Source organism: Vulpes vulpes, chromosome 11 (assembly GCF_048418805.1).
Source record: "Vulpes vulpes isolate BD-2025 chromosome 11, VulVul3, whole genome shotgun sequence".
NCBI lineage: Eukaryota > Metazoa > Chordata > Mammalia > Carnivora > Canidae > Vulpes > Vulpes vulpes.
This window is the reverse complement of record NC_132790.1, coordinates 62,882,195-62,910,081: the sequence shown is the minus strand read 5'-3', so window position 1 is coordinate 62,910,081 and position 27,887 is coordinate 62,882,195. Positions and strand designations below refer to the sequence as shown.

General features: G+C 37.2%; 1 protein-coding gene across 4 annotated transcripts in view; it reads left to right on the top strand.

The window, feature by feature from the left end:
* The window catches only part of POMGNT2 (protein O-linked mannose N-acetylglucosaminyltransferase 2 (beta 1,4-)), a 142,922-nt gene that overhangs the window by 23,755 nt on the left and 91,280 nt on the right, over window positions 1-27,887 (top strand). The window contains exons 2-3 of one of the 4 annotated variants that reach the window (XM_072726592.1): window positions 7,166-7,360; window positions 16,097-16,343. The exons of the other annotated variants lie outside the window; for them this stretch is intronic. The gene's annotated coding sequence lies outside the window, so the exon portion shown is untranslated. The remainder of the gene's footprint in view (window positions 1-7,165; window positions 7,361-16,096; window positions 16,344-27,887) is intronic. 4 annotated transcript variants of the gene reach the window in all.

Below are 27,887 nucleotides of genomic sequence, written 5' to 3'. Positions count from 1 at the left end.
GAAGTGCCTAGGAACAACAACAACAACAACAACAAAAAAAAAAAAAACGGAAGAAACACAATCCATTGAATCAGAGCAAGTCAATGAAACCCACACTGGGAAAGGCAAAGCACTTTCGAGAGAGCAGGTAGTTCTTTCCTTGTTTGTTGAATGGATGCTGGGGCTCCAGGGATGATGTATGTTACAGACATTGTCAGAGTCCCTCAGCACATAGCATTCCCAGATATGTCAACCACTTCCTACTACAAGCACCTGAATTTTGCCTGAGGGCTTTCACTGGCTAAAGGAATCTTGTTCAATCCTATCTGGACAGCCTAGAAGTGCAAGAAGATCCCTTCTGGAGCAACTCCCAGCCAATGATCTACGGGACTCAGTGTTTAAATATCCCTGTTTCCTTGCCCCTTGGGTAGGACATCTCTTTTCTATGCCATCTCACCAGGCCCCAGTGGAAGGAGGTCCCAGATGCCCGTGGCAATAACCTGCTCATTAACACACTCTCTAGTGGGTTCCTTTTCCTTCCCTGTCTCATTTTCCTACTCCCCTCCCAGTCTGGCATCACCCTCAAGTCAGATCCTTGCATCTGTGTCTGCTCCTAGGGAAGCCCAACCTAAGGCAATGTAGCCCTTTCAGAATTAATTGTAGGAAATCCTGAAATGGGAAACTTCAGTTAGTGGAGTAAAAGCAAACTGATGCAGATGTTAGAATTATCAGACAAGGACATAGAGACCATTATTATAACTGTATTCTATATTTTCAAAAAGATATTAAGACGAGACATGGAAGATACTCTAAAGCCCAACAGAACTTCTAGAATTAGAAGCAACCCAAGATACACATACATTATGGATGCAGTGGAGGAGGACCCCAAGCTGACAGGCAGAAGCCAAATGATTATAGTTAGGATTAAGTTCGGATACATAAAACAGGGTGTGTGTATGTGTTTGGGGGGGAGGGGTAATTAGCAGTACCTTAACAGAGAAGCTTATTCATGCCTCATGTAAAGGAAATCTGGAGGTAGGCAGTATATAGCTGAAAGGGTACCTCCACCCTATCATTAGAGATTCAGTCTTCTCTTCAGCTATATTATTACCCTTCGTGCATCTTTCATCCTCAAAGTCATTTCCTAGGTGGCGGCTAGAGCTCCAACCATTACATCCACGTTCCGGGCAGCACACAGAAGGAAGAACAGAAGAGAAAAATGGGACCCTTCCTAGCAGGTTAATTCCATTTAAGCAGTGTGTCTGGAAATCCCACAGAACTCTTCCACTTAGATCTCATTGCTTAGAACTTCTTCATGTGGCAGCCCCTACATGCAAGGCTTAGAAATATACTGTCAGTCAGTTAAGGGTCTGACCTCAGCTCAGGCCATGATCTCAAGGTCCTGAGAATGAGCCCCACTCTCAGCAGGGGTGTCTGCTTCTCCCTCTACCACTCCCACTGCTTCTCCCTTCCCCACTCACGCTCTCTCTCAAATAAATAAATAAATAAAATTTTAAAAAAGAGATATATCGTCTTAGCTGGATATGTTGCTAAAATCAGAGTTATGTTACTAAGTAGGGAGAGGAGAATGGCTATTGTGTCAGGTGACCAGCAAGAAAGATTCAAGGCTTTGAGATGTTTGGTATGAGGGCTGGAATGAGAAGGACAGAAAACAGGGGTTAGTTGAAGTTATGTTTTTAGAACAACAGAACCAATTAGATCTCTACTTTGCATCTATTTCACACATACAGAACAAAGACAATCCCGAAAAAATAGAAACAAAAATTTAATAGCTCTGCATCAGTTACCACGACCACATGACAAACCACTCCAGATTTTAGTGGCTGAAAATTTTTTAAAAGTCATTTATTATTTCTCACAATTTTATGGGTTGGCTGGGCTTTCACCTAGAGTCATGTATGCAGCTGCAGTCAATTGGCAGCTTCATTGGGTCTGGAGAGTCTAAGATGGTCTGGGGCCTTAGTTCTGGCTGTCATCTGAGTTACTCTCCACATGGTCTCTCATCATTCAGTTATCCAGCCCAGGCTTTCTTTCATTGTAGTGGAAACCTAAGACATGGGAGGATGAAGCTGCAAGGCCTCTTGAAACCAAGGCTCTAGAACTTGCATATTGTCACTTTTGCTGCATTCCATTAGCCAAAGCAAGTCACAGATCAGACCAGATTTAAGAGATGAGAAATAGACTTCACCTTTTTTTTCCTTAAAAAATTTATTTATTTATTTGACAGAGCACAAGTACAAGCAGGGGGAGTGGCAGAGGAAAAGGGAGAAGCAGGCTCCCTGCTGAGTAGGGATCCCAATTCAGGGCTTGATCCCAGGACCCCAGGATCATGACCTGAGCCAAAGGCAGTTGCTTAACCAACTGAGCTACCTAGATGCCCCTAGACTTCACCTTTGTTGGGTTGCTGCAAAGCCATTGTTAAAGGGGCATGGACACAGGGAGATGTGATTCATCAGGAACCATACTATTAACAATCTACCATAGACCCTCTAAAGAAACTAAATAACCTGCCTGGAGGACTCCAGGAATGAAGTCTTCCCCATTCTGGGACCTTTGGATCTTAAAACCTCAAACCTACTCCCTTCTTGTTCATTCAAAAGCAAAGCCTGCTAATAAATAAGCCCTGGCCACCTAAACAGAGCTCTCAGTTGAGAGAGAGGCCAAAAGAAAGAGACCAATACACACACTAGCAGAGGAAATCAGTATCAACTATCTTGAAAAATCTATCCAGTCTCTTCATCTTAGGTATGTACAGTTAACAAGGACTATCAAAAATATTAAGAAAATTTAAATCATGAAAAAGAAAGACCAAGTCCAGGGAAAAATTAGCCCCAGAGGAAATGGGTATAAATCAGAGAACAGAAGGAAGCATGAACAAATACATAAACAAAACAACAACAACAACAACAACAAAACTTTAAGTGACTTCAAAGAGATTTGAGAAGCTATTACATTTATAAAACAAGAACAGAATATTGTGTGTGGTGGTGGGAAACAGGAGCACAAGAAAAATCTTTGGAACCATAATGGCAGTTATAAAAAAAATCAATAGAAAGCTTGGGGGTAAAGAGGAAATCATCTAGGAAATGGAACAAAATCAAATAAATGGGAAATAGAAGAGATAATGAACATAGAAAACCACTCTACGAGGTTTAATCTCTAAATAATAGGAAGTCTGTAAAGAGAGATTTTGGAAACCAAAGGAAGGAAGTTATTAAAGAAATATGGAACAACATTTTCTACAAAGATGTAAGTCTTTAGTTTGAAAAGGCCTTCTCAGTGCCTGGTATAATAAGTGTTTTTAAAAAAACCCAAGCCTAGAGTGAAACTTTAGAACATCATGGATTGAGAGAAGAACCTACAAGCTTCCTGGAAAACATCAGGTCATCAATAAAGGAACAAGCTTAAGGCGTCAAACTTATTATCAGACATGAAAGGGCTTAGAAATTTTGTCTCTCAAGTATCCTTTCTGCAAAAAGAAGATGTGGTATATATGACACAGAAGAACTCCCCAAGGAGCGCTGTAAAAAGACATCCTAGCATATCAACTGTTTAACCAGCCTAAACACAATCAGTTCGTAATAGATAAAACAAACAAACAACAACAACAACAAAAATAGTGGACTTTCACAAGAATGCTTTTAAGAAGCATGGGATAAATTTCAAAAAATAGGAAAAAGGAATAAAGCTAAATAATATTAGTCATGTAGTGAAGAAAGCATATGTTTCTTCATTCAATAGCAAAAAAAGGAACCAATTGGAAACACTAGAAACTAAATGTACAAACAAAGCAGAGGAAAATGTAATAATTTTGAAGCATTGATAATGTAAGTGTAACAGACTTAGTGACTTGCATTAATGGTTCAATTAATAATGGCTGTCCTGTATCCACACTTTCTGTAAACTCCCTACCAACACCCCAACTCTGGGCTATAGGATTTGATTTAGCTAATGCCACAGCAGCAAATGATCCAAGAAGAAAACATGAAAACGTACTGCATGTTTTAGCTCTCCTTCTTGAAGCCCTGCCACCACCATGAAAACAAACACAGGTTAAACTGTTAGGAGGATTTGAAAAACACATAGAGGAAAACTAAGTCATCAAAGCTGCAGCAATTCTAGACCAACCAGTTCTCAGCCTAATCCAGCATCCAAATACAGCCATAGGAGTGAGTCCATTGGAGACTGGCCAAGTCCAGTCAGATGAGCAGAAGCACTCAACTGACCTATAGTCTCATAAATAATAGGATCATCATTGTTTTAAAGGACTAAGTTTAGGAGTGATTTGTTATGCAGCAATGGCTAACACACAAGTAAAAGAACATTTATTAGATGCTAAGAATATTCTTCTTCAAGTGATAAAGAGGGTATTATATTGGTCCTGTTGTCAAGAAAATGTATTTCTACCCATCCCACTCGATTCAGCCAAGAACAATATTTATCTTATCGCAATAATGTAAACTTCATTTCTTGGATTTCAACATTTAGGAATAACTTAAAACCCAGAAGGCTTCATTAAGGTTACAGAACAGAATGTAACTCTTATTGATCTAAGAAATATAAAAGACAGCTGAAAACAACTGGGAAGAGAAAGAGGGGCTGCAGAAGAAGGTGGAATAAGCATAGAAGCCCCAAAGTGTTCATCTTACTTAGTAGAAGCAAGAACTATTGACAGAAGTTGATGGAACAACAACCAGAGGTTTAAATATATTATTTAAAGTTGCAAAGGTAATCAATGATGAGGAAGAGGTAGAAAAGCTGAACTAAATGAACACTACCTGCTTTCTGTTCCTTTAGCATGAGAGGTTGATTTTTTAACATTAAGGTATAAAATACATACAGGGATGTGCCTGAAGTGCACTCATCTTAAGTAAACAGCTTGGTGAATTTTTACATGTGTCTACACCATTGCAATCATCACCCAGATGGTGATATAGAACATTGCCAGCACCCCAAGAAGTTTCCTCATGCTTTTATCCAATCTAGGTACCATAAGTAACCTCTATTCTGACTCCTGTCATCATTCATCTGTTTTCTTTTTCTGTTCTTGAACTTCAAATACATGAAAGTATAGAGTATGTGCTCTTACTGTTTGTCCTCTTTTATTCAACATGAGATTCACTTATGTTGCTGCATGCTTTACTTCATTCTTTTTATTGCAGTGTGGTATTCCATTGTATAACTATATCAGAGTTTAGCCATTTTTCTGTTGATGGACTGTTCAGTTTCCAGATTAGGGCTATTGTGAAAAAGTTGCTATGAAAATTCTTATATTTGTCTTTTGGTGTGGATCTCATTCAAGTTTTTGTTTTGTTTTGTTTTTTATTTTTTAAGTATAATTGACATGGGGCAGCCTGGGTGGCTCAGAGGTTTAGCGCCACCTTCAGCCCAGGGCCTGATCCTGGAGACCCAGGGTCGAGTCCCACCTCCGGCTCCCTGCATGGAGCCTGCTTCTCCCTCTGCCTGTGTCTCAGCCTCTCTCTCTCTCTCTCTCTCTCTCTCTCTCTCTCTCTCTGTCTCATAAATAAATAAAATCTTTTTTTTAAGTATATATATTAAAAAAAAGTATATAACTGACATACAGTGAAAGGGAATATAAGGGAAGGGAAGGAAATGTGTGGGAAATGTCAAAAAGGGAGACAACATAAAGACTCCTAACTCTGGGAAACGAACTAGGGGTGGTGGAAGGGGAGGAGGGCAGGGAGTGGGGGTGAATGGGTGACAGGCACTGAGGGGGGCACTTGACAGGATGAGTAATGGGTGTTATTCTGTATGTTGGCAAATTGAACACCAATAAAAAATAAATTTATTAAAAAAATAAAAATAAAATAAAAAAGTATAATTGACATACAGTGTTATATTCATTTCAGGTGTATACAATATAATAATCGAACAATTCTCTGCATTACTCAGTGCTTATCACAGTAAATTTACCATTAATCCCCTTCACCTATTTAACCCATCTCCTTCACCGTACCTCCCTCTCTGGCAATTACCAGTGTTTTCTCTGTATTTAAGAGTAGGATTTTTTTTTTTTTTTGGTGTCTTTTTGTCCTTTGTTTTGTTTCTTAAATTTCACATATGAGTAAAATCATATGGTATCTGTGTTTCTCTGATTTGTTTCACTTAGCATTATGCTTTTTAGGTCCATCCATGTCTTTGCAGATGACAAGATTTCATTCTTTTTTTTTTTTAAGATTTTACTTATTTATTCATGAGAGACAGAGAGAGAGAGAGAGAGAGAGAGAGAGAGAGGCAGAGACACAGGCAGAGGGAGAAGCAGGCTCCATGCAGGGAGCCGGAGGTGGGACTCGACCCTGAGTCTCCAGGATCACACCCTGGGCTGAAGACGGCGCTAAACCACTGGGCCACCAGGGCTTCCCTAGATTTCATTCTTTTTTTATGGATAGGTAATATTTCATTATATATATTATAGATTACAGATGCTCATTATATATATATATATATATATATATATATATATATATATATATATACCATTCATCTATGTAGACACTTGAGTTGCTTTCATATCTTGGCTATTGTAAATAATGCTGCAATAAATATGGGGTGCATGTATCTTTTCAAATTAGAGCTTTTGTTTTCTTTGGGTAAATACCCAATAGTGGAATTCCAGGATCATATAGTATTTCTATTTTTAACTTTTTGAGGAAATGCCATACTGTTTTCTATAGTGGTTGCACCAGTTTGCATTCCCTCCAGTATTGCATCTTCCAGTATTCCTTTTCTCTCCATCCTCACCAACGCTAGTCATTTCTTGTCTTTTTGATTTTAGCCAGTGACTCTCATTCTTTTTTTTTTTTTTAATTTTAATCTTTTTTTTTTTAAAGTAAGCTCTACACCCAATGTGGGGCTTGAACTCTCAATCCTGAGATCAAGAGTCACATGTTCCACTGACTGAGCCATTCAGGCATGCCCAGTGACTCTCATTCTTCACTCAGGTCATTTTTACTTGCAGTTTCCTCTACCTGGACTACTTTGCCTCCAGATCTTCGCAAGGCTGGCTCTCTTAGTGTTCAAGATTCAGCTGTCAGCCAGAGGCTTAAAGGAGCAGGCTAGGACTTGGAACACTTGGGAGCTGGCTAGTCATCCCTCTCTCTTATAATTTCAGGGCCTCTCTATGTGGTTTCTTTTTGTGTGCTAGATTGAACTTCCTCACAGCATGGCAGTTTCAGGGCAGCTGGACTGTTTTCTATGGCAACTGAAAGTTTCAAGAGAGTATTCCAGCAAATAGGGGAAATCTTATCATCTTTTATGACCTAGCCTTGGAAATCACAAGCATTGCTTCTACTATGTTCTACTGGTTACAAGTAAATCACCAATCCACCTAGATTTAGAGGTAAGTAAAATATACTCTACTTCTTGATAAGTGAATTGTAAGATTCTAGATGAGCATATGGGGATAGAAGATGCTGTTACAGCCAATTATTGGAAAATATACTCAATCATACTGCCCCATACTCCATGCGGTTTTCTCCATAGTACTTTTTATTATTGGATATTGTTTCTTTGCTTTTGATTGATCATCTCTCTTTACTAGACTATATGCCATAAAAGGGCAGGAATCCTCTCTTTATTATTCTCTTCCCTGTCACCAGTATCTGAATAGTGATGGCACACAGTAGGTATTCAATGCATTGTTGAACAAAATAATAAGGGTTTTGTAACAGGGAAACTAGAGATGCTTCAGGTTAATAAACCAAGTAATGGAAGTATGAGCACATTACTTAAGGATGAGGACATAACTACTCAAAGAACTAAAACTAGAAATAGTTAAATTAGTTGCCTGTGGGGTGTAAGAGGAGAAAGGAAATAGGGGTTGGACACTTAGTGCTTTTCTGTGGCACTTGAGGAGGGATTTTTAAAATCCATGTACTTTAATATCTTAGATATTAAAATTTTGGTAAGATTTAGTTGAAAACAATCATTGTAGAAAATATGCAAGAACAAGAAAAGAGCAAAAAGCTAACTTAGGAAGGCTTTTTTGTGATACCACCACCCAGAGAAAGCTGCTGTGAACATTTTGGTCTATTACCTTCTTGTTGAGAATAGGCGGTTCTGAATCTTGCCCTTTTATTAATTCTATTAATTCTATTGTGAGGATTGCTCTGGGGTAGAAATACTGCCTGGCAGAGATATGTGACCTAAAGATTCTGTTGCTTCTTGTTTCCCCTACTTAGAGATCTGCATAATTATGCCCTTTGTCTTTTTTCTTTCCACCCCAGGGAACTGTGTTATACCCATTCTTTTTTTTTTTTATACCTACTCTTTTCCTGCCCATCTTTCTTGTTCAAGGACATTGTTAAGTTCATTACTGTGTCTTTCTCCTTAGCCACAGGACAGAGGTGTGTCTTGGTTACCCATTGCTACATAACAAACTACTCAAAACTTAGTGATGTAAAATAACAACCATTTTTTTTATCACTTTGCACAGTTCTATTGGCCAGGAATTTGAACGAAGCAAACCACTGTCATCTCTGCTCCACATGATGTCTGCTGGGGCATAATGTCCATCATGTCTGATGCTTCCAGTAGGATTATTTTTCAAGGGTGAGCGGTGAGCGCTGATGGGAATGGCTTAATTGGGATCATATATGGCACTTCACATTAACTCTGGCTATTGGGTGCCTAGCTTCTCCATGTGGTGTCAATGCTTTTTCCTCTCCACATGTTCTCTCCAGGGATATAGTCAGCCTTCTTGCATGGGAAGAACTTAGGCCTAGAACTCTATCTGCATTCTGTTGGCTGAAGCAGGTCACAGGCTCAGTCCAGATGCAAGGGGAAGGGAACACATAGGGCATGAATACTAGAATGCATGGGTCACTGGGGCCAGCAATGTAACAGATTGCCACTGAGTCAGATGGATAAGAATTCAAATCCTGGCTTCTTGCTAACTATATTTCCTTGGCCTGATTTCGTTCTCTCTTTTTTTTATTTTGAAGGTGAAAACACTTATTAAATTAAAACATTGACTATAAAGTCAAATGAGCATTACTCTTTAATCATATAAACTATAAAATAAATCGAGTCTAGTAGCTATAGAGCTTCAAGTAACACAAAAGACAGGTTTCTCCCACTCCCCTCTCCTAGGATTTATCACATTAATATACATACATAAATAAAATCAACATCATCATTATGCTTTTTTTTTTATTTTACCACTATGCTTTTTTTTAGCATTAGCCCTTCTCTTGGATTTTGAAGTATAGAAGCATCGATAACAAATTTCAAATAATATACACACAAGCACACATAAGCACACACAATAGTAAGTGTGAAAACATTTCCATGGTTAAAAAGCTCTTGATATTTACCACTCAACAATTTTCTCAGGTCACCTTTAAAAACGCTTTTAGGTTAACTATTGTAAACCCAAACACTACAGTCCTGTACTATCCATCTTCAGAATTCAGGAAGCAGATCAATATTTGAGCTACAGGCAATTAAATCTATAAGCAAATCTTCGAAAGGGGCTTAATATGAGCAAGTACAATTCTCAAAATTATTTATTTATTTATTTATTTATTTATTTATTTATTTATGCTGAAGTATAGGATTTTTGTTTTTTTGTTTTTTGTTTTTTGTTTTTTTGAGGTATGATTTTGACACACAATGTTATATTTATTTTAGGGGTACGACACAGTGATTTGAGAACTCTATAATGCTGTGCTCACCACACATGTAGCTCCCCATCTGTCACTATAGAGTGCTATTACAGTACTATTGACTATATTCCCTATCCTGTAACTTTTATCCATATGATTTATTCCTTTATTACTGGAAGCCTGTACCTCCTACTCTCCTTACTGCTTTTGTCCATCTTCCCACCTAACTCCCCTCTGGCAACCACCAGTTTGTTTTCTCTATTTATGGGTGTGTTTCTGCTTTGTTTGTTCATTTGCTTTGTTTTTTAGATTCCACATGTAAGTGAAACCGTATGGTATTTGTCTTTCTCTGTCTGACTTATTTCACTTAGGTCCATCCATGTTGTCACAAATGGAAAGATTTCATTCTTTTTTATGATGGAGTACATTCCTCTGTGTGTGTGTGTGTGCGTGTGTGTGTACCATGTCTTCTTTATCCATTCATCTGTGGATAGACACTTGAGTTGCTTCCAGTCTTGGCTGTTGTAAATAATGTTACAATAAACATGAGGCTGCATTTATCTTTTTGAATTAGTGTTTTCATTTTCTTTGGGTGAATACTCAATAGTGGAAGTAGTGGATCATATAGTATTTCTATTTTTTAATTTTTTAAGGAGCCTCCGTACTGTATTCCACAGTGACTACAACAATTTACATTCCCACCAATAATGCATGAGCGTTCCTTTTTCTCCACAGCCTTACCAACACTTGTTATTTCTTGTTGTTTTTTTTTTTTTTTTTTTTGATACTAGCTATTCTAACAGGTGTAAGGTGATATCTCATGTGGCTTTGATTTGTATTTCTGTGACGATGAGTGATGTTGAGCACCCTTTAATATGTCTGTTGGCCAACTGTAGGTCTTCCTTGGAAAAAATGTCTACTCTGGTCCTCTACCCATTTGTTAATTAGATTATTTGGTTGTTGGGTGTTGAGTTGTATAGGTTCTTTATATATTTTGGTTATTAACCCCTATCAGATATATATTTTGCAAATATTTTCTCGCACCCAGTAGATATCCCTTTCATTTGGTTGATGATTTCCTTTGCTGCGCAAAACCTTTTTATTTTAGTGAGGTCCTGATAGTTCATTTTGTTTCTGTTTCTCATGCCTGAGGAGATATATCTAGAAAAATTTTGCTAAGGTCCTTGGCATAATTTCTTAACCTCTCTGAGCCACCATATCCCTCCTTATCTGTAAAGTAATTAGTATATAAGTCCACCTGGGCAGAATCACTCTATGCATTGAATAAGATAAATATTGTGCTGGGTGCAATCATTGCATAGTGTTTCATAGAAGGGACTTGAGTGTTAGAAAGATGTGCAGAGTGGTCGTGGAGTCATTTTTGGCATCAAGGCTGTCGCACTCATGATGTAATTTACATTGTTTGTGACCACTGGATGCATACACTTCTGCCTGTGGGATTTGTGGTCGGATGTTATCTAGATAGAAAGAATGATGAAAAGCTAACTGCTTTCTGGAACAAGAGTTTGTTGTTTAAGAGGGAATTGAGATGCAATGAAGGAGTCTCCTGGAAGTAAAGGCTTTGACTGAATTACAGAATTCTCACATTTTTAAAATCAGGAGAGAAATAAAAATACATTCATTATTTAAAAAAAAAAAAAAAAAAAGGTGTGCAAATGGTAAAGCTGATGGACCCACAAGAATAAGCTCCTGGTAACCTGAAGACACCTTTGGGAGGGCTTTAGGTTTCCAAGGATCAAGAAGTTGGAGCCAATGGTAGTTAAAAAAAAAAAAAGTGCTCTCAGAAAAATAAGATATTATCATATGGTTCTAGGGGTGAAGAATTTCTTCTCTCTCTTCCATTTTGAGTTACTTTCTTTTATTTACCAACCTCTTCACTCTATTTCAAGTTTACTCTTCCTTTTCTTGTCTCTCATACTAATTTTCTCTGCCTAGTAACCCTTTGTTCTCTCCAAACCCTGGAGCCTGAGGAAGTCCTTTCCATTTGTTTGTTATTTGCTTTGTTTTTCAGATTCTACATGTAAGTGAAATCATACAGTATTTGTCTGACTTATTTCACTTAGGTCCACCCTCTCCTATAGAAGAGAAGTCCCTTTAAGCCTAGTCTCCATAATTGGACACCACCCACTCTGGAGAGACAGGACTCATACCCCAAAGGAGACCCCTAGAACAGTAACCTTCCTCTAGCCTTTTGCTTTGTCACTTTAACTGTGAGGCTCCTCCCCAAGGACTGTTTGAGGCTCCCTTGTATTGAGGAGATTTGTGAGCAAAGGACCTTTAACCCAGTGAGACTCTCCTCCTGTAATCCCCACTAATCTTCTTAGATGTTAATATTTAGCATTACCTTGTACTATCCAGGTGCCACGGAATGCAGCTGCCCACAGCCTTATCAGCAAAACCTGTTGAAATGCTTCTCTTGCTGCTTTCCCCTGCTTGTTTAATGGACATTTCTGTTTTGTCAAAGGGTTAGTAGAAGTGACACCCTTCTTTCACTTTGAAAGTCAGAGGTTTGATGAAGGGCACATAAACTGTTTCTTGGAGTTTCTCTCTGCCACAGGATAATAAGTCTGTTATTAAAAGCCGACAATAAAGGTACCAGTGAGGAAGGTGATCAGTTCTCTTCCAAGTTTAGAGAGTGGATTCTGGCTTAATAGACTCGGGTGGGGCCTGAGTTTCTGCTTGTCTAAGATGTTTCCAGAAGATACTAAGCTGATATGCTGATCTGGAAACCACACTTAGCAAGGAAATGCTAAGTAGCAAGGAAGGTGAGGACAAGCTATGGACACCTTTCTGCAGTTCAGAGGAGCAGTAAACAACTCATGCTTTTTCCAGGCATTTCCTTGTAGCAAAGAGCCTGGGCTTCTGGGACAGACAAAATTCTATTCTAATCTTTGCTTTCCACCCTCTGGGTGGTCCTGGGCAGTCATTTATCCTCTCTGAGACTCAATTTCCTGATTTGTAAAACAGAAAATGGAGGTAATACCTGTCTTACTCAGTTGTCCAGGAGACTTTGTGACGTACATATGACGGCCTAGGAGGATGCCTGGCACATTTAGGCTCTCAGTAAATGGTGCCATGTCTCACTATTGCAAGGATGGAACCAAGAGATCTAAACAAGAGCCTGCTGTCTTAAACTTTTCTATATTCAAGGTAAGGACTTGGCTTTGTTTTCACTGGTTCAAAGTTAATAAACAGCAGGTTAGTGGGTGTGCTCTCCATGTTCAGACAGTTTCTCTGCTTTGATGAGTACACTTGAATCACCCTAGGGCAAAATGAAGTAATATTTTGGAGTCGTGATGAGAAGGCTTCTTTCTTATTAGCTGTCACACCCTCAGATGTTAAAGGTATGTTTCATAGACTTTTCTGTTATTAAGTTCAGGTGACACCTTTGTCATGGATCTCTCTCAAGTGGCAGAAAATGAAAACATTTCATAGTTCCTATGGGTTCAAGTCCATTTTCTTACTTTATACACACAAAAGCATTTTCTTTGGGTCCATTTGCTCCATTCCTAAGCTTCTGGCTTGCCCAGACTTCATAGTTAAGCAGCAATACCTGCAAATCCTTTAAAGGCTTATTCTGTTTGCTTGAACTTTCAAATCACTTCAGAGTAAAAACTGACAGGTCTGCTGACAAGCAAGAGATAGAACTCAACTTTTTCCCTCTGTGTGTTTCTGCCTGTCTTGACTGTCACTATTGGCACCCACATGTTGTCTGACTGTTACTGATGATTCAGCAGAAGCCATCAGGAGCAAAACCAGTTGTTTTGTGTCTGAGAACGCCCTCTTGCAGGCCTGATTCTCTGGCAATGATGATGACAACAACCTGATTTTTGGACGTGAAACTTGGGATTTTCTCTCTCAAGACACTAGTAGCAACAGGATGGATGGTTAACTTGTTAACAACTTAGATTCCCAAATTGATGTCTCCCTAGTTAAAGGACTGCTTCATGTTAGCAGAGTAAAGAAGACTGTATCTTGAGCACAGTCATTTTCTCTTCATTTAGGCAAAATTCCTAACCTGCAGTTGCTACAATTTCTAACCTAATAGATCAAAATGGAGTACTGGGAGGTATAGAATATGGAGCTAAGAAAGAAAGAAAATGAATGGAGTAATGTTGAAGAATGACATGGGAAAATCAGAGATGGTGCCTGAATGATTTACTTCAGTACCAGTGAGTCCATGTTCACCAGTCTGACAGGGATTTTGGAGACCTCCTAAATTTAGATTTTTAACCCTAAAGTTTTTTTAACACTGATCAGTATAATAACTATGTTACATTTAGGAAACAAAAATAGGCCAGGAGATAGGCTAATTAGTTGGAGGAAGCTTTGACAAAGAAAAAGTATGAATGCAAGCAGGAGGCATTTTAATTTATTTTTCCTCTATAGATCACACATCCTCAAGTGGTGTTGATGAAATTTTCCCATTTTCAAGCCTGTATATTTACATGCACATGAGGTACTCTTCTCTTCCCTATCAAAGTGATAATAAAATAAATAAATGGAGACCTGTGTATTTATATTTGGCAGCAAATATTTATTAGGTTAGCGCCTAATCCATGCTGGTCGATGCTAAGTACCAGAGGTGGTGCACAAGACAAACAAGTAGTGCTCATTCCAGATGTTAATATAGGATATTAGCTAAGAGTTTTCTGGTAACAAGAAACAAAAAGCTACTCTAGCAAATGTAAGCAAAAATGGTAATTTATTGGAAAGCTACTACCAGAAGAGTTAAACATTCAAGCCCTGAATAGGGCAAGACCAGGCGTTCATAGACCTTCCTCTTAGGGTGATGATGCCGTTATAGTGATTCAGGCCCAACTAATACCAACCCTCCATCCCTCAGTTCAAGTTTCTGGGGAGAGAATCTAATTAGCCCAGGTGTCTATCCTTGGTCTAATCAATCATGGCCAGAGTGGCAGGCTTATGTGGCTCAAACATGACAGGAGGACCTCCCCTATATATTAAATCTATATGAAAACTGGGAAATTTTATGAATGGAGCAGACACTTTAGTTAGTTTTTATATCATATAGCCCAAACACTTAAATAGGCTCAGGGTTGGTATTCAAAATATTTAACTACTGCCATGGCCCAGGCCAAGACTAAGCAGACAAATGCTGATTGTAGCCCAGGAACAGGATCCAGGAGGACCCCTGCTGCATCAAACATTAACCCTGTAGTTACCAGATCATGGGGAGATGTGGGGCATTCTATGGGAGGGGCAGGAGTGGCCTTGAAAAGGGAAAGGGGATTTGGGGAATTATCTTAGAAGGTCAGGTGCTCTAGAGCAGACTTTGAGATGTGCATTCATGCGAAAGTGATTTATTACGGAAACATTTCCAGGAAGGCCATTTAGAAAGTGAATGAAGCAGGACAGGGAAGGAGAGGAAGGCAAGCAGGGATGCTGTGTTAGTCACGGTTTCCTAGAGACACAAAATCAATATATATATATATATATATATATATATATATATATATATATGTATGTGTGTGTGTATATATATGTATATATAAAATACATATGTATATATGTAAATATATATGTTAAATCAATATATATATATATATCTGAAGTTAGAAATTTATTTTAAGGAATTGGTTCACATAATGTTGGAGGCTGAAAAGTACCATGATGTGCGGTCTGCAAGCTGGAGACCCAGAAAAGCTAGTGGTATAGTTCAAGTCCAAGTCTGAATACCTGAAAACCAAGAGAACTAGCTAATGACAGTAGAAGGTCACAGTCACCTGAAGCATAAGTTTCCTTAACTATAAAATAAAAGGTTTAAGGCAGATGATTTCACCTCCAATCTTCACCTCCAGACTGTTGTTTAAGGTGATGTTTATGTGCAGTTTTTTCTTTTGTTTCTTACGGATAAAACATGTTCCTGACCATAAGATCAGAATCTAAAGCAACTAGTAATCAGTATCTTGAATGGTCTTCCGTTCCTCCCTCCCAGATCATTTCACTCTCAACAGGATCCAACAAAAACAGCCCAAACAGATGAAAACCTGTTTGGTTTGAAGACACACAACAAAGAAACTGTGGAAAAAAACAAAAACAAAAACAAAACAGATCACTGGAACATGTGTGCCAAGAAAGAGAGAGATTTCTGCCTATGCTCTTTAAAAATCATGTAAATTTATTATGATCCCAAGATCTCTTGAATCAGAAATTCAATCACTTGATTATTCTATAAAATCAAAATGACAGCATCTTTGGAGAGACAGTTGCCTGGTAACTCAGACCAGACGGTTGGTTGTCTTTAGATTCCTCTGGAATCATGTGTCTATTTTGGTTTTTCTGTTGAGCTCATTTCCTTCCCTATAATCCAAAAAGTGAACAATCTTTGGGGGAAAATTCCACTCATAAGAAAAAATTTTCCTCCAGAAGATACTTTTATTAGGGAGTACAGCTGTCTTCATGCTAATAAATTCCTCTATTTTCAGGATTGTTATGTGAACATATAAGAAAAGAAATGGAAAAATGCATCAACATATAAGAAAAGGAAAAATGTCAATTGAAGGGACGTTTCACATTAAGGTGTATGTATATTTGGATGCTGAAAGCCAGACAATTGCTTTCTAAGAGAAGAGACTCATCCAGCATCTCACATAGGATCAAAGTGTAATTTACCCAGTTGAGAAATGCTTCATTTACTCCTACCTCTTCCTTGAAGCCAGGAGAGCTGTCCAGGTAGGCTATTACTCACCAAACTCAGAAGCCTTGTGTCTATCCTCTTCTGAATTAGTGGTCCTGTCCCAGATCTGTTTTCACTCTGCACTTAGACAAAAGACAGATACCTGCATTACTTATTATTTTTTGGTGATAAGCAAGAGAACCTGGGCGAGAGACTTTACACAAGGGGGAAATTACTGGAAGGATTTGGAGCACACTCACAAATGGCTAACCAAGTAACATAGGCAGGAACCAAGGCTTTGGAAGCTAAAGGTCACAGAAAAGTTGAGAAGGAGAAACAGGCTACCAGAAGTCTGTAATGGCATAAATGAACCTCAAAGAGCCATTCTATCTTTGCATTACTTGCTTAAGATTTATAATCTCAGGACAGAATGTCAAACTGGCTGAATTTAGGTCACATGCCTGGGCCTGCTATACCAAAGCAGTGAGAGGAAGGGCCTAGTGGAAGGGACCTTCACAAGCCCCTGCAGCTTCATGATGGCAGAGCATGTACCCAGATTCAGTCACATCAAGACTGTTCACAAAGGGGTGGGGGGTGGGGTGGGGAGATCATTTCACAATGGACAACTCTGGTGCTCTTAAGAAGGGAGAATGCATGCTAAGAAGCCAAAAAATGTCTGATGTTCACCATCGTCTTTGGTTGGGTTTCCAGAAGCAGAGATTGAGGCAGGGTTCTTATTCAAGAGACACACTGAAATTGTGCTTTCAGGAGAAACCTGGAAGAAGGTAAGGGAAACAGGATAGAGCAGGGAAAGTGGCTAAACACAGATGAGGCTTCAGTTGAGGTCTAACCTAAGCCTGATCCTATGGGGGAGTTCTGGAGTATGAATGACACCACAGAGTTGTCCTCTTTGGGGCAAGGGGGCTCAGCTTTTCTATCCCCTTATTAGTTAGATACTGGCTGCATGATGCCTGGAGGGAAGATATAGCCTTCCAGGCATTTCCCTGTAAGGTGGCTCTCATTGGCCAAGAATAGTCTCCAGGGAAAGGTATATGTTTGAGCCATTAGCAGCAACCCTTACAATAGCTGACTGAGGATAGAGCACCAGCCCAGTACAGTGGATCAGGGCAGGACACGAACAATGTCTACTACTACCACAGTAATATAGGGAAGACATTTGGATTTGATTTACTAAGTCCAGAGCTTTCCATCTGTAGACTGGCACAAGCATCCTGGGATTACCACTAATTCTGGGAGAAATCACATGAAAGAGATTGATTATTTATTGTGTGACTGCCTCACTAGGAAAATACTGTAATTAACGAATACCAACAGACAGCATAAGAAGAGGTAAAATTTCTTTAAAAGGAAAAGATATGGAAACTTATGAATATATTCAAAGGATATATCTAATGAAAAAAATATTACAAGAAGGAGATCACTGAAAAGAAAACAGAAATAAGTAGATTTTCTAATGCATGAGAAGAAATGCACCAAAAACAATTTTGAGGGTGCTATAGAGACCTAATGCAGAGTTTGGGACTAATTCATGATACACATGAAGAAAACTAAGCAAACAAAAGAGAGGCTATTTTAACTCAAATAAAAACAAAAAAAAATTTTGGGGCACTTGGGTGGATCAATCTGTTAAGTGTCTGATGCTTATTTTGACTCAGGTCATGATCTCAGGGTCATGAGATTGAACCCCGTGATGGTTCCATGCTAGGTGTGGAATCAGCTTGGGATTCTTTCTTTCCCTCTCCCTCTCTCCCTGCTTGCGCTCTCTCCTCACACATGCTCTCTCTCTCTCAAAACAAAACAAAAAATCCAAAAAAAACAAAAAAGTTACGGATGCCTGGGTGGCTCAGCGGTTGAGCATCTGCCTTTGGCTCAGGGCATGATCCTGAGATCCAGGATTGAGTCCACATCTGGCTCCCTGCATAGAGCTGCTTCTCCTTCTGCCTATGTCTCTGCTTCTGTCTCTCAGTGTCTCTCATGAATAAATAAATAAAATCTTTAAAAAACCCCAAAAGTTGTACAAGAATAGAAACAATAAGATTTACAACATGAATAAACATTATTCATTACATTATGATTAACGATAATATGAGTAAACATTCTACATTCTTAATGATCTGAATATAATATAAACTTAAAAATTGTTGAAGATACATACATATATATATGTATATATATATATATATCTCCACCCATTTGTGACAACAAAATGTCCTTCCCTCTCTCCTTCCAAAAACAGGAGCAGGGGAGGGGGGCTGTTTCAGACCTCGCTGTGCTGATGATGTGTGTCAGTGCTCCTTATTTTACTAGCATGTCTTTCCTCAGTCTCTATCTACCTCCATCTCTCATACGCTGTAATCTCCTCCCCCACCTCTAACTCATCCTCACTTCCCCCTAACCTAGCAACTGAAACAAAGTCTTGAGATTGAACTCTTGATTTACTTGACTAGTTGTGATTGTGTTCCAATTATTTTGGAAATGCATCAATCTGTTATATATGACCATGTAAAAGAAGATAGTTTTTAACCTTCTAAAACATAAAAAGTTGGAAACATATGTATGTCCATATATACATATGATATACACACAAATGTGACATATATTTATTTTAATCTGTATTATGTATTAAACTCATATATATGTTTTAATATATACATTAATATCACTATATATTTATTTACATGCAAATAGCTTTTTCTTGCATAAAATAATAACTGCTAATAAGGAAAAACCATGTAATACACAAAATATTTTAAAAAGTAAAAGCAACTAATATTCCTATAATCCATGGTAAGTACTATATGAGTCAGAATTAATTTCAACTGCAATTATTGGGGGGGAGAATATTAAAAATAATAGCAAGACAGAAAATATTTATCTAATATATCTGGATATCTGGAAACAGGCTCTCTAGAGCTTGTATGGTAGCTCCAAAATCATCATGAGACATCTATTTACAGCTCTCAGTGCACCATTCTTAGGGAGTGGCTGTCAATCTCAGGGTCAAAGATAGCTGTCAGAGCTCTAACCTTACATTCATATTCCAGGTAGGAGATTGGAGGAAGGGAACAAGAAAGGATGAAAGGGCACATGACAGCTGTCTTTTTTTTTTTTTAATATTTATTTATTAGACAGAAAAAGAGAATGCAAGGAGGAGGGACAGAGAGAGAGAGGGAGAGAGAAACTTTAGCAGACTTCTGATCTGAGCACTCCTGGAGCCTGCCATGGGGCTGGATCCCAGGACTCTGAGATCATGACCTGACCTGAAACCAGGAGTTGGAGGATCAACCGACTGCACCACCCAGGTGCCCTGACAGCTGTCTTTTAAGTGAGTTTCCTCAGAAGCTGCCACACAATACTTTTTAGAGCTCATTGGCCAAAACTTAGTCACACAGTCATAATAGTTACCAGGAGAGATAGGGAATATGGAACTTTTAACTAGGCACTAGAATAACATCAGTGGGAATGGCAAAATAAAGATCTCCAAAAAATCCATTCCTCCATAAAAGTAATGAGAACACAGGCAAAAATTGTCAAAATCTTTTTCAGAATGCTGGATATAAATCAAAGACTTTCAATAATCCAAGAAATATTTATTCAAGAAATATCACTGAATTATGTGGTAAGAACAAGAGCTTTGTGGCATTTTAATTTGTCCTGTTCACATCTCCCACTTCCCACATGAAGAAATAAAGAACACTTGTAAAGATAACACATAGATAAATATAAAGAACTGTATAAGTGTAACTTTTGTTTGAAACTCTTTTCTTCCATCTGATTTAACAGACAACTGCATAAAGCAATATTTATAAATATGTGTCATAGGGCATATAATATCTAACAAAGTACTTTATATGTCAATAATAGCACAAAGGAGGAGAGAGGGAATGCACTTATATCAGAGAAAAATTCCTGTATACTATTGAAATTAAGTTGGCACTAGTACAAACTAGATTATTGAAATATAGATGTTAATTATAGTCTCCAAGGCAACCATTAATAAAACAACTAAATATATATATTCTAAAAAAAACTACAAGTGAATAAAAATGGTACAGTAGAAAATATTTTACACAAGACAAGGTAATAATGGAGGAATAAAAAAATACGTGAGACAAATAGGAAACAACAAAATGACAGAAATAAATTCTGTCTTAGTAATAATTTCATTAAATGTAAATGGTTCAAATAATATAAGACAGAGATTGCAGAATGGTTAAAAAAGAGATCCAACTATGTTGTATCTGCAAGAAACACTTTAGATTCAAAGACTTGAATAGGTTGAAAGCAAAAGGATGAGAAAAGATATACCATGCAAAGAATAACCAAAAGAAAGCTGCAATGGCTTTCTTTTATCACACAAAAATGGACTTTAAGATAAAAATTGTTACTAGAAATGAGGAAGGACATTTTCTAAGGATCAAAGAATCAATCCCTCAAGATGGAGTAATTATAAATATGTATTCACCTTACAACAGAGCCAAAAAATAATTGAACAAATAACTGACAGAATTAAAGGCAAAAAATAGACAATTCAACAATAATAGTTGGAGACTTCAATATCTTGCTTTCAACAATGAATAAAAAACTACACAGAAGATCAACAAGAAAATAGAAGACTTAAGGTCAGAAAAAAATTAAAAGACTTAAACAATACTATAAACCAACTAGGCCTATTAGACATCTATAGAACACTACATCCAACCACAGAATATATATTCTTCTCAAGTGCACATGGACCATTTCCAGGATAGAACACATGTTAAGCCGTAAAGCACAACTCAATAAATTTTAAAATATTGATATCATACAAAGTATATTCTTCAATCACAATGGAATGAAATTAAATTCAATAACAGAAGAATTTTTGTGGAATTCACAAGTATGTGGAAATTAAACAACATAAATAAAGGGTCAAAGAAGAAATCACTAATGAAGTTAGTGATTTGGATTGAAGTCCAAAGTATTTACTTTGAGATGAATGAAAATGAAAACACAATATTCTAAAACTTACATGATTCAGATAAAGCAGTGCTCACAGGGAAATTTATAGCTTTAAATGCCTACATTCTCAAAAAGGAGAGATATCAAATCTGTTGCCTATCCTATTTTATGAAACTAGAAGAAGAAAAGCAAATTAAACCCAAAGCAAGCAGGAGGAGGGAAATAATAAGGGTTAAAATAGAAATAAGTGAAATATAGAATAAAAATAGAAAATCACCAAAACTAAAAGTTGGTTTTTTGAAAAGACCAACAAAATTGACAATTTTTAGATAGACTAAGAAAAAAAGAGAAGACTCCAATTACTAAAATCAGTAATAAAAGAGAGGACATTGCTATAGCCCTAACATAAATAAAAAGTATTGGAAGTTCTATAGACAATTATATGCAAGAAATTAGATAACTTAGATGAATCAGAAAAATTCTTGAAAAGGCACAAACTACTAAAACTAGCTCTAGAAGAAATGGAAAATCGGAATAGAACCCTAGTAATATAGTTCTATTGGGATTGAGTTAGTAATTTGGGCACCAATGTCCCTTGCTAAACATCAGGGTTCTTATTACTAAGGAAGAAGACAAAGAGAAAGATTGCAGAGAGCTCCTATTAATCTCTGCCACAGCCACTATTATTAACACTTGGGTAACCTCAGAATAATATATATGTAATTTATCATATGGACCATTTGATAGCCTAGGCTACCAATTTATTGAATATTAAAAGCAGAACATTTCAAAGAAAATATGAGTCACTCACCAAGTTTACTGCCTTGCCAAATTGGTGATTTATGTATCTAGAGACAATTGGTTGTTTTACCTTCTTTTTCAACTGGGTTATGTGAAGACACTCTCTCTGAAAAAACTCATCTAATCCCAAAGCTCCATTACCAAATCTGTGCTGATTTCTCTGGAACCTATTATGCAGCCTAAATCTCTCTTAAGCTCCAGAGGCTTATACCCAATGGCCTCCTGAACATCTCCACTTGGCTATTCTGCAAGTACTTCCAACCCAACATGTATAAAACTAAACCTGATAAATATGACTTTCTGATCAAGTGATTAAATGCCTTTCTGAGGTGTGATTAAGGCTATTGACTCCTTAATGTTGTAGGACATTATTGTTGTAGTTCAAAGCTAATGCATGCAGTTATTAGACATGAAATGATATGAAATGGCCAAATTTGTAGGGCAAAAACTTGAGTATCTGCAGTTTTTCATCGTTCAACCTGATATATCACACCTTAGATCATAGCATTTTAAAGTAATTTATAGACATTCTTATAGAATGTCTTAGATAATACAGAATACTATTATACTAATAAAGTATGAAGTCATTATGTTTATAAAAGATGTCATACTTATAAAGCTTCATTTAGGGGTTCCACTTGTCATTAGACTTAGAGAATCACAGAGATTTTACTGATAATGTGGCCAGCATTATCAGTAGGAATATCAGTAGGAATCGCCCTACCAGGAATTCTTTCCCTTCCGTGTTTCCCCCACTTGTGTCATAGTGACCCTAACCTCTCACAGAGACCTAGAAAGAATTTAAAGTGGCACAAAGAGAAAAGACAATCAACTTTATGAAGTCCGTGAGTTTAGTTTTTGACAATTCAGGTCACTAGGTTTTAGTCAGACATTGGCTCTAACCTTTCAGGATAACATATGCAATATGTTATTTGTAATGGATATTTCTCTTTTTAAAAATAATATATTGAGGTATAATTTCCATTATATAAAATTAACTATTTTGAAGTGAAAAATTCAGTGGCATTCAGTACATTCATGATATTGCACAAGAACTATATCTACTTGTAAAACAAAATGTCCATCACTCTAAAGTAAACCCTTTAACCATCAAATACAACTTGCTCTCCTCTCCCTCCTGCCCTGTTCCCAGCTCCTCAAAACCAGCAATCTGCATTCTGTCTCTATGGATTTATCTATTCTAGATATTTCCTATAAGTACTAATCTTCTAACATATGACCTTTTGCATCTGGCTTCTTTCACTTAGCGTAACGTGTTAGTGGTCATCCATGCTGTGGCATGTATCAGCACTCCATTTCTTTTTATGGCTAAGTGATATTTCATTGTATGTATACACTGCAATTTGTTTATCTGTTCATCTTCTGATGAGCATTTGGGCTGTTTCCACTTACTGTCTATCATGAATAGTGTTTCTGTGAGTGGGTACATGTACCTGTTTCAGTGCCTGTTCTCAATTCTTTTGGGTCTATACCTAGGAGTAAAATTTCAGGGTCATACAGTATGTTTAACTTTTTGGAGGAACTGACAGTTTTCTACTAGGACTGCATTCCCACCACAAAGTATAAGGGTTCCAATTTCTCTATATCCTTGCCAGTGCTTGTTATTTTCTGTTTGTGTTTTTTTAATTATAGCTATGGGTGTGAAGTGGTACCTCATGTGATTTTGATTTTTCTTCCCCTAATGGCTAATGATGTTGAACATCATTTTTTGTGCTTCTTGGCCATTTGTACACCTTCTTTAGAGAAATGTAAGTCCTTTGCTCATTTTAAAATTGGACTGTTTGTCTTTCTACATTTGAATCGTAAGAGTTCTTCATATATTCTGGACACTAGCCCCTTATCACACAACATTTCCTCCTATTCTCTAGGTTGTCTTTTCATTTCCTTAATAATGTCCTGTGATGCACAGAAGTTTTTAATTTTGGTGAAGTACAATTTATCTAATGTATTTGAATTGCTAGTGCTTTTGGTGTCATATTTAAGAATCCATTGCCAAATCTCAGGTTAGAAAGATTTACCCCCGCCCCCTTTTTTTCTTTTAAGGGTTTTATAGTTTTAGCTCTTACATTTAGGTCATGGACCCATCTGGAGTTAATTTTTGTGTGTGGTTTGATATAGGGACTCATATTCATTCTTTTGCATGTGAATATTCAGTCTACAGAGACTATTCTTTCCCTCATTGAATGGTCTTGACACCTTTGTTTAAAATCAATTGGTCATAAAAGTTTAGGTTTATTTCTGGATTCTCTATTTCACCGGTCTGCTGTCTTATGCTAATACTGCATTATTTTGATTGCTGTATTTTTGTAGTAATTTTTGAGATCAGGACAGTTGAATTCTCCAATTCCGTACTTCTTTTTCAAGATTATTTCAGCTATTTGGTGTGCATGTATCCCTTTTGCTCCAAAGCCAATTTCTGCTTTCACCCAGGTTTGTGACAGTTTCTAGACCATCATGGGTGCCTGGATCTTTTATTTTATGAGGAAAAATATGAAACCAAGCAAAATTTTTGTTTTAGGTTGTTTTTTTTTCTGTCATATAGCTGAAAACAATACATTTATGGGCTGAAATATTTGTCTAAATAGAAGACACAGAAATCCAATTTCTATAGTATTGATACAACTATAGACTTACTATAGACACTATAGTAAGTCTAATGTGGAGGACACAAGTCAAGATTTAAATAATATTCTTGCTGTGTGGGTGTTGTAAGGCAGATCCATTTGAACAAAAATCTTGTGGATATACTTTTATCTCCTACCCTTTACATAGCCCATCTTGCCTTTTCTTCCTACCTTCCTTCCTGGTCCTATTCTGAAATGCTCCTCTCTGAACATTTTTCTGTCCTGCCTCTCATTTTCTGGTCTCCTCTTTCCCCTCCTTATTTTCCTTGCCCTTCTAAACTCCCATTACCTCACTGAACCCCAACTCAATTTTAGGAAAACAAATTGTTAAACTAACCCACAGAAAGTAGTGTCAACAACTAACACTACCATCACCAAAACTCTTAGCCCTGAGTATATGTTAGTTCAAGAAGTGAGCTTATTTGTGCATATTTGTTAGCTCAAGAAGTGTCTAGCAGGTGGAAGAATTGCAAATGGTCTAAAAAAGGCATTTGAGTTTTTCTGGGTCCAAAGGCAGATACTTAACCGATTGAGCCACCCATGAGTCCATAATTCTTTGAAGAACCACTATATTGTTTTCCACAGCAGAGCTTACATTTTATATTCTCACCAGCAATGCTGAAGAGTTCCAATTTCTCTCTATCCTCACCGCTTGGTATCTGTTTTGTTTTGTTTTGTTTTTGGTAATAGCCGTCTTAATGGGTGTGAAGTGGTATGACATTGTAGTTCTGATTTGCATTTTTCTAATGAATAATGCTATTGAGCATCTTTTCATGTACTTATTGGTTGTATATCTTCGTTAGAGAGATGTTTGCGTTCTTTGCCCATTTTAAAATCAGGATTTCATGTTGTTTAATTGTAGGGCTTCTTTATATATGCTGGATATTAATCCCCTATCAGATGATATGATTTACAAATATGTTCTCCCATTCGATAGGCTGCCTTTTCACTCTATTGACAGTATCCTTTCTTTTATAAGAAAATTTTAATTTAATGAAGTCCAGTTTATCTGTTTTTTTCCTTTTGTCACTTGTGCTTTTGATGTTATATCCAATTGTCATGAAGTCTTTCCAATATGTTTTCTTCTAAGAGTTTCATAGTTTTAGATCTTAGGGGACCTAACTTCATTCTTTTGAATGTGAATATCTGGTTTTCCTCCTTAATTTATTAAGAGTTCTTGTAAGTTTCTGGAAAGAAAGTATTGAGGATACTTAAAAAGTTATATAAGACACTATACCACTTGGGATTAGAATTTGGCCAATTTTACAGAAAATTCAAATAGGAGTGGCTTAAACATAAAAGTCCAGAGCTAAGTAGTTCAGGACTGGTATGGCAGTTCTGTGATCACACAAAGCCCAGGCTTCTCCCCACCTTCCTTCCTGTTGTACTTAGTGCTGGCTTACATGCCAAAACTACCCTTTTGTTTTAACATTTTTCTTTAACTCTGGCTTGTTTGGGAATGATTTTCAAGTTTAATATTGATTAAAGGTCTGATCTGCTATGAATATTTGTGTACAAGTTTTTATGTGGTCATATGTTTTCAGTTCTTTTGAGGATATACCCAGGAATGGAATTGCTGGGTCAAACAGTTATGTTTAATCTTTTGAAGAACTGCCAGCCTATTTCCTAAACAGGCTGCATCATTTACATTCCCACCAATAGTGTTATGATTTCTCCACATCCTTGCCAATACTCATTATTATTTTTTTTAATTATAGACTTCCTAGTGAGTGTGAAGTGGTATCTAATTGTGATTTTGATCTTCCTGATGTGTCCATGATGGTGAGCATCTTTGCATGTACTTATTGGTCACTTGTATATCTTCTTTTTTTTTTTTTTAAGATTTTATTTATTTATTCATGAGAGACAGAGAGAGAGAGAGAAAGGCAGAGACACAGGCAGAGTGAGAAGCAGGCTCCATGCAGGGAGCCTGATGTGGGACTCGATCCCGGGTCTCCAGGATCAAGCCCTGGGCTGAAGGCGGCGCTAAAACCGCTGAGCCACCCGGGCTGCCCTGTATATCTTCTTTTATCCAATTAATTGTATGTCTTTTTTATCAAGTGTGCTTACATATTTCATTCTATTTGGCTGCCTGTTCTTGCATCAGAGCCACACATTTCTCTCCTTATTTTGCATGTTTTAATATCTGATAGGACTACCTCTGAACTTTGCCCTCCCTCCATTTACTTCTTCTGAATGATCTTGGATATTCTCTCATCAATTTATTGGGAAGAACTTTAGAAATCAACACATTGCTCACATGCTTACAAAATAGAGACATGTTGGTTTACAACCATTCTTTATATATTATTTCTCACAGTATTCTGATGCAGTTCATATGTACTCTAAACATACAGTGGTGATTTATACTGGAAATGGTATACATGTAATTTGTAATTTTAATGAAATATGATTGCAATACCTTTAGAAAAACAGTTGACACACATAAAAGTCTTAACTTGAGTCATTTGATGCCAAGAGATAATGCTTCATTTGTGGTAAGAGGTTTTATCTAAATATTTCTCCTAGTTGTCCCTTAGCATAGGTAATTGCTTATTAAGCTAATCTCTTTGCATAAATTTCAATTTTCCAGCATTTGATTAATCATGACAATTGGGATTCTCCATGGAAACTGTGGAGCAAGATACTATACCTTCCAAAAAAACTATGAAAATAATGCTCTTATTTGTTGCCTGGCAACAGTACTCTTTGTTTTTATTCACAGGAAGATTTATTTTTGCTGATTGGTGCAACTTTGGTTAGGAAAAACAAAGGTGAAAATAGTTCTTTCCACATTCAAAAATTGACGGGCAGTTTAATCCTTCGTTTGTTAAAGACCCAAGTGCATAACTCTAAATAGCATAAAAAGCACAGATAAAAGAGCATAGAGCATATAAAACATAAAGGTAGAGTGAGTATGATCAGAGAGGACCTGTCATTATGGATCTCCGATGACAAAGGGTCTTTGATTAAGGGGCATACTAGACAAAACTGTTGTGATTCTCAAGTAGTATGAGTTCAAACTGCATTTATAGGGCTTAAGAGTAGGTCCCAGCCTAAATTTCATTCTATCCTGGTTGGTCCTTGTGATAGGTAGTGTTTTTATAGAATGTGTGTGGATGTAACATATGCCGTGTCTGACCATCCACATGTCTGTATGTGAATTTGTGAAATTTGTCTTAACCTTCTGCA